At 44.0% G+C, this 8,345-nt stretch overlaps 1 non-coding gene across 1 annotated transcript; it reads left to right on the top strand.

Moving 5' to 3' along the window:
- The first annotated feature begins 469 nt into the window (after positions 1 to 469).
- Positions 470 to 542, top strand: trnak-uuu (transfer RNA lysine (anticodon UUU)). Its single transcript has one exon. It is a non-coding gene; the product is annotated as a tRNA-Lys (tRNA).
- The last annotated feature ends 7,803 nt before the right edge of the window (positions 543 to 8,345 follow it).

Consider the following 8,345-nt stretch of genomic DNA (forward strand, 5'->3'; position numbering starts at 1 on the left):
CAATGACACAATATTATAACAAATACTTATGAGACATTATATAAGAAAGACCATTGCATCATGACTTCAGCTCCATTCAAAGCTTTAGGAGGCTTCATGGCCTCCATCACTCCATAAGACTGTTCCATCTGTTCTGCATCTCTGACATGTGCTGGGACGTGGTCGCTTGGATGTTTCACTGCAGCTCATCTAGTAATAATGTGTAACACATATATGAACATCAAGCTGATCATGTCATGCTAAACTGAGTCCTTGGAAGAGAAAACTGACATGTAACAAATAACAATTTCACTTTGTAGATTAAAGCAACATGTGTTTACACCAGAATTGGTCCTGTCAGCTGATATGAACAGGACTTCCTCCTCCACCCCCTCCACTGTCTGCACACACAGGAAGTTCACCCTTAATCAATGCTCTCTGTTTCAGTTAACCTGTCCGCACAGAATTAGTCTCTGACACAACATGTAGAGCCTGGATAGCTCAGTCGGTAGAGCATCAGACTTTTAATCTGAGGGTCCAGGGTTCAAGTCCCTGTTCAGGTGGAAAGCTTTGTACTCCTGTGACACAGTTCTAGGATGGCCATGTAGCAGCTCAACTTCACAAGAAGGAGACAGAGTTGGACGTACCATCTATGTAGATGTTTTTTAGCAAGCACATAACAAACATCAATAAATGTACCCACATGCTGGGAACCACAGGCAGCATGTGGTCCTGACAGCACACAACAGAAAAACCACCACACGTACAAAATGGCCGCTTTAAATAGCTGCTGCCACACCTGGAGTCCTCTCCCATCCCCAGATAGGTGATCTCCTTCTCCCTCCATTACACTTACCCCACCATACACCTCACACCAAATACAATACATATGTACAATAAATACATGGAATTCCTTTTTATTAAAAGCTAAAAGCTGGTTTAAAACTCATAACTAAAATTGTCCTTCCCCCTGCACCTATTTCCTGAGTGGACTGGTCCGGAACCATAAATGCCTGCTTGTTCCAAGAGGGACTCTTTTGACTGTCACCCCTGGCCACAACACAAGGTAAGAGCTCACACACCATCACACATTAACAATAAACAATCATTAAAAACCCACAATCCGATCATTGTATAGTTAATTCAGCATCTGTTTCTTGTGTCTTACAGATAATACCTACAGCTAGTGATGGGTTTTCAAGGCTTTGTTGAAGCTTCGACACCTGATTCAAGAAAAAGGTTCATTACTCCAGGCTTCAATGACACAGTGCTCGAGTAGGACATCTAGTGGTGAATAAAATGAATTGCGGTGTGTGTTATTGGTTCATGGATCGTTTGGCATTTGAATCTCCGTGCAGTCTCGTTCGACTACACTACATGGCTGACACAATAAAATACATTAAACTTTCACTTTCACTGCACACAATTGTTACAAAGTTACATTTGAAGTGGATACATAATAATTAGGGCTAATCAAACATCATGATGAATCCGATTAAAATGTTTAACACAATTAAAGCATTTGCGGCAGAGAACAAAGCTGGATGCTGGTGTAGGGGAATCATCGTCGGTTTGGGTGCGAGAGGGTCCGGGTTCAAAACTTATGATACGCGAATCAGCAAGAGGTCCTCCACACACACACATGCAAGAGAAACGTGATCAATAACTTTTCTTCTACTAAAATGTATACAATGACAAATTGCGATTAACTGCGTTTAATGCTATGAAATTCTTAGATATAAATAATAAAAAATAAATGTGCATCATTTGCATCCAAGTAATATATTTAACTCATATTTAAAGAATCTCAAACTGATAAATGTATCAATGTATCTAATATACACTCAACAAAAATATAAACGCAACACTTTTGTTTTTGCTCCCATGTTTCATGAGATGGACTTGAAGATCTAAACTTCATTCCAGATACACAATATTACCATTCCTCTCAAACATTGTTCACAAATCTGTCTAAATGTGTGATAGTGAGCACTTCTGCTTTGCTGAGATAATCCATCCCACCTCACAGGTGTGCCACATCAAGATGCTGATCTGACATCATGATTAGTGCACAGGTGTACCTTAAACTGCCCACAATAAAAGGCCACCCTGAAATGTGCATTTTGTTTCTGCTTTATTGGCGGTCTGGGGACTCAGAACCAGTCAGTATCTGGTGTGACCACCATTTGCCTCATGCAGTGCAACACATCTTCTTCGCATAGAGTTTATCAGATTGTCTATTGTGGCCTGTGGAATGTTGGTCCACTCCTCTTCAATGGCTGTGCGAAGTTGCTGGATATTAGTGGGAACTGGTGCACGCTGTCGTATACGCCGGTCAAGCACATCCCAAACATGTTCAATGGGTGACATGTCCGGTGAGTATGCTGGCCATGCAAGAACTGGGACATTTTCAGCTTCCAAGAATTGTGTACAGATCCTTGCAACATGGGGCCGTGCATTATCTTGCTGAAACATGAGGTGATGTTCATGGATGTATGGCACAACAATGGGCCTCAGGATCTCATCACGGTATCTCTGTGCATTCAAAATGCCATCAATAAAATGCACCTGTGTTCTTCGTCCATAACAGATGCCTGCCCATACCATGACCCCACCACCACCATGGGCCACTCGATCCACAAAATTGACATCAGCAAAGCGCTCACCCACACGATGCCACACACGCTGTCTGCCATCTGCCCTGAACAATGTAAACCGAGATTCATCCGTGAAGAGAACACCTCTCCAACGTGCTAGACGCCATCGAATGTGAGCATTTGCCCACTCAAGTCTGTTACGGCGACGATCTGGAGTCAGGTTAAGACCCCGATGAGGACGACGAGCATGCAGTTGAGCTTCCCTGAGACGGTTTCTGACAGTTTGTGCAGAAATTGTTTGGTTATGCAAACCAATTGTTTCAGCAGCTGTCTGAGTGGCTGGTCTCAGACGATCTCGGAGGTGAACCTGCTGGATGTGGAGGTCCTGGGCTGGTGTGGTTACTCGTGGTCTGCGGTTGTGAGGCCGGTTGGATGTACTGCCATATTCTCTGAAACGCCTTTGGAGACGGCTTATGGTGGAGAAATGAACATTCAATGCACGAGCAACAGATCTGGTTGACATTCCTGCTGTCAGCGTGCCAATTGCATGCTCCCTCAATGCTTGTGGCATCTGTGGCATTTTGCTGTGAGACAAAACTGCACATTTCAGGGTGGCCTTTTATTGTGGGCAGTTTGAGGTACACCTGTGCACTAATCATGATGTCAGATCAGCATCTTGATGTGGCACACCTGTGAGGTGGGATGGATTATCTCAGCAAAGCAGAAGTGCTCACTATCACACATTTAGACAGATTTGTGAACAATGTTTGAGAGGAATGGTAATATTGTGTATCTGGAATGAAGTTTAGATCTTCAAGTCCATCTCATGAAACATGGGAGCAAAAACAAAAGTGTTGCGTTTATATTTTTGTTGAGTGTATTTCACTATCTAACTGATTGATCTATTACTATATATTGATATATAGTCATATCCCTGAACACACCCGGTCCCACCAAGCGATTACAACAATAAATAATTACTCCATGTTGCTGTGTTTTTATTTTATCAATCATCCCACTGCCACTACACAAACAAAAATCATGCTCCCTACATGGGTTAAAGGTGAACTAAAAAAAGATTAACTGTGCTAGCAACCACTGCTAACAGTAATGAAGAGGCCCTTCATTACGGGGGGGACACCTTCTGTGGGTTGGTGGTGAAAAAAAGTACATTAGTATATTATGAAATATAATAATATGAAGTAGTTGAGATTTCCTGCAGATTTTAACAGGTTGTTAAACTATTTTAGCTACAGAAGTAAACACTTAATGACTATTTCAGAGACAGATTCAATAAACACTCATTGATTTTAAAACACGGTGACAGAAACTAATTCCAAGAGAAACAACAGTTTTGTCAAACACACTGGTGGCACTACACTAACAGATGATACAAAACCTCCATATCTGAGGCCTTCTCTCAAAAAACACAAGAGACAAAACACTGGCAAATCTCCCTCATGTCCACCTGATAGAGTTTCCCCGTCATCACTCACCTCAGCAAGCATACTTTTGAATTAACAACCAATATAAGTGAGCTTTAAATATATATATCATCAATGAAATAACATCAGCATGTTGATTTAACACAGTTCTCTTCATCTGAGTTTCAAAAAGTTGTTGGACCATGAACCAAACTCTGCTTAATGCAGATAATACTGAAACACTAAAAATACTAACTTACAAAAAGATGCATGTCTTTATTTTTATTTGCTTATAAAACGGCTGAATTCACAACAAACCTTGTGGATGTGTTTATAATGATGCCCTGCCTCATCTGCTACATCAGTGTTTCCTGTTCATATAATGCTCCACTGTGTCCTGACGGTCCATCACATGTGTTTTATTCTTACTGATAAGAATATGAGCAGGTGGCTGTGTGCACTGGCACAGCGAGGCTGAAGCTAGCAGGCTAACAGGAGCTAACCTGGCCTTATTACAATATGGGTTAAAGCTGAAAACAACTCTAACTCTCTGTGTTTTTGTTAGGAATCTCCTCATGTCCATTGTGTGTGGGGAGGGAGCAGAAAAGGCAACAACATGTCGTCAGACACATAAAACCGTCTACTGTAACTGAAGTAAACAGCAGCTTCCTCCCAACTTTTCTAAGTTTCTTTAACATCAACCTAACGTCACCTGGGGCCATGTGACAAACAGTCAGGCTTCAGCATGAGCTGGACTTTGTGGGATGACACTGACGTTACCTCCTCCAGCTTCGACCAGCACCGACGGTTCTCTTCACTGTGTTTTACGCTCGCCCGAAGAAACCACTGGCTTTGTTAGGTCTGTTACTATAGTAACGGTATTGCAGCGCTGTGGTAACCAGGAAAACTGGAGGATCCTCAACCGTTGGTAAATGGGACAGTCTGGCATTCAAAGCACTTCCTGATTGTGGCGCGACGTCATAAATTTTGGTGGCAGTGTTTCCACCAACAGGAGACCAGCTGTTGAGGAAGATTTATTAAAGCTGCAGATTCACATGAGGTCAGAGATCAATTCAAAACAATAAACAATCAATCCCTGCATTATTGTAAACAAACACAACAGCTCTGTACACAATCAATTAAACTAACATTACAAATGTGCAAATATTGATCACTTGATAACTGATCTCCCAGCCATCATTACAATCAAACAATAATCCCGTCGTCTGTGAAAACGAAGCAGAACAGTGTGTTCAACAACTACAGGCTAAAGTCCACTTTGCACATTACACAGAGTGTAAGGCCACACAGGTTGGGAGGAAGAGGAGAGGTGTATGGACCAACACGTTTTCACTCGACTACCTTCAGGTCTGGTCCAGGGTCCTCTGGGCTGCTCAGAGAGCAGATCTCTAGACAGTTGTTGTTTTTGCTGCCCTCCTCTGGACAGACCAGACGGTGTGATTTGCGGTCGGCTTGTCTTTGTTGCCACACGTAAAGTGCAGCAATCATCAGGGCACAGATGCAGAGCACCAGCAGGAAGGAGACAGCCACCATGTGTGAACACATCCTGGAGGATGTTGAAGGGAAGCTGTTTGGGGGACTTTGCTTTGGCAAAGGACGTCCACTTCCTCTGCAGAGTCCTCTGTCCTCCCACATCATCCTGTAATTGCACACACAGGCATCAGACTGTAGCATCAGATGACATCACATCCTGCTGTCACTTTTTATGTTACCTTGCAGACTTGAGACACACGGGAGATCTGCAGTTCGTCCAGGAAGTTAAACTCTTTCCCAATTTCACTAAAGAAGAAGTAGAGTTTCTTCTCGGCTTGGTCCAGAGACGAGCCGACAAACGATGGGTCTGAAATACAGGAAGTGATGAAAGGAAGTGTCATGTGGTCAGAATACAGAGAAAAGAGATGTGAGAGCATGTGATCAGCTGACTCAGCTGAGTGGACAGGATACATTTTCTTTACAGAACCAAACTGTCTCAATCAGTGTCAGTGAACAATGAACTGATGGTATCAGATGATAGATCTGATATCTGTAAGAAGACTAGTAGAACGTTCAGACTCAGAGGAAGTGAGTCACTGTTCTGTGGCTTGAAGTCAAAGATGTGACATGAGTGTTTCCATTGTTTCATATTTCTGTGTTGACGACCGAGTGATGAGGCCGCTCTCTCACACTGAGCTGAGACAAACTGTTACAAAAGTTCCGTCCCTCCCCTTTGTGCAGGTTAGCTAAGAACGGCTACCTGGCTGCTCCTATTTCACATCACACTTGGTTTGAGTGAAGGTGGAACAGAGCCGCTGTGTCCAGGAGTCTGATGGCGGCAGCTGGACTCAAGGATGGTGTTTTGAAGACGTTTCGTCCCCCGCGTCGCTTCTTCGGTCCTGCTGCTGTTCTGGTGTGGAATCTGAGTTTTTATGTGTTCAGGACCTCTGTGGGGGGATCTTGACTCACATGACTAAGATCCCTGTTGTTGGTTAATGGTCAGTTAAGGACCAGACACTGTGCAGGACTAGTTGACGGCCCCATTGTGTTAGGGTTTGGATGGGGTGAAAGCTGCTGGGCAGGTGTTGACAAAAGGACCGATTGTGTGATTTAAAGCTGACCCAGCAGAGTTGATTTACTCCTGGTCCTCTTTGAAGACCAAACCGCGTGAGACCTTTTCAGACCAGGTTTTGTTCAGATATCAGTGCTCTGCCTCACATAACTTTAGCAGAACTCAGATGAAGAATCATGGCTGAAACAGCATTCTCAGTGATTTCTGCTCTCAACAGATCAATATTTTAATTCAGAATGATTGATCCTCTTTGGCATAACAATACAACAGCAGACAACTCACTGAGTACATTCTGGCAGCTGAAGACACATTAGACAGATGAAGACTGTAGAGACACAGAGACAGACAGGTGCTGCTGGTAAGGCTTTCAGTTAACTTCAGAGTCCAGCACAGATCCAGGAAGTGTGTCAGCTTCCACAAACTCACTGGCCACCTCAGCAAAGGTGGGGAAAGGTCCTTCTAACTGAAAAGGCTCAGAGAAAAAGAAAACATCTAAAACATCTCACTTTCAATAACGTCTATTCATTTCAGCAGCTCAACTTCTCCCATTCATTCTAAAATCAAAACTTCAGACTAAAGATTTTTCACCTTTCAGCCTGAACCATAGAAATAATAATCTGATTACAATCTGATGAAGACTCAGTCTGTAAAGTAATCTGATTACGATCTGAAGGACTTTGTCCCTCAAGTTCTAGTCCGTCTTCAGAGAGTGTGGGCAGCTCTCTGTGAGTCATCACATGACTCCATCTGTGAGCAAGGCACTGACCCGAGGCGTAGCTCCAGGCTTTGAAGTGACATGATCAGTGCTGAGGGGCTGCTTAGCAAGGCGCCATTGTTTACAGAGCAGCGTTGAGGAGGATTAAATCCAATGACCAAGCATCATCTTCATCTTCATGGCCTCCATCTTAGGCGCTAGACGGTGGAATGGGAGGAAGAGGAGGCCGTCTGCAGAGACACACAGTTTGAGCTTTAAAACGTCTTTCTCTCCTGGTCTGGAATGAACCACTGTACCTGTTAGGAGAGGCAGCTGGTGCAACACTTCTGTGCCGCTGGGGTTTGATGTCAGAGGCGTAGTCGGGGGGCTGTAGGAGGTCGGGGTAGCAGGCCGGGGGAGGCTTCCTGGGCAGCACCGGTCTGAGTGGAACCTGATACTTGAAGAATTTATATGTTTACGCTATATCTAAAGTGGAATCTTCATCAAATGTCATCAACCATGATTAGTCGTTCAAATAGCTGATTAGTTTTGTTGATTGATTAAATGGGTCGAACTAACCCTGAGAATTTGTAGTTCAGGGAATGGGGGGGGGGGGGGGGGGGGGCACACGAGTCAGTGATGACCAGGAAAGAGAGTGACATTACAGAATTCTCCATCTTTACTGATCTGCCACAGGCCAGTGCTGTAGCTCTCAGTCTGCCCTGATGGTGGCAGTGTGTAGATAGAGAGGACTTCATAAATGATACACTATTACCTAACTATTCTAATAATCACACATTAACACGGAAACAGCACATGGACACCGGCAGGCAAGGTTACCTGTGGCTGAGGTTTTAGAGCGGGATCAGGGGGGAGTGGCTTAGTGGGAGGAGCAGGTCTGTCATGAACCTGACAGGAGAGAAAACAGGAAGCAGAGACAGAGTGACAGAGCTGCACAGAGGTCAAAGGTCAAACAGGCAAGGTTGCCTGTAGCATGTGATCCAATCACAGCTGTGCCATGTGATGTGGTCACCTCACACGCTAATCCCAGGTGTGAACAGTCACTGACTCTACATGGACCTCAG

Source organism: Parambassis ranga, unplaced genomic scaffold (genome assembly GCF_900634625.1).
Source record: "Parambassis ranga unplaced genomic scaffold, fParRan2.1 scaffold_21_arrow_ctg1, whole genome shotgun sequence".
NCBI classification, from domain to species: Eukaryota; Metazoa; Chordata; class Actinopteri; family Ambassidae; genus Parambassis; species Parambassis ranga.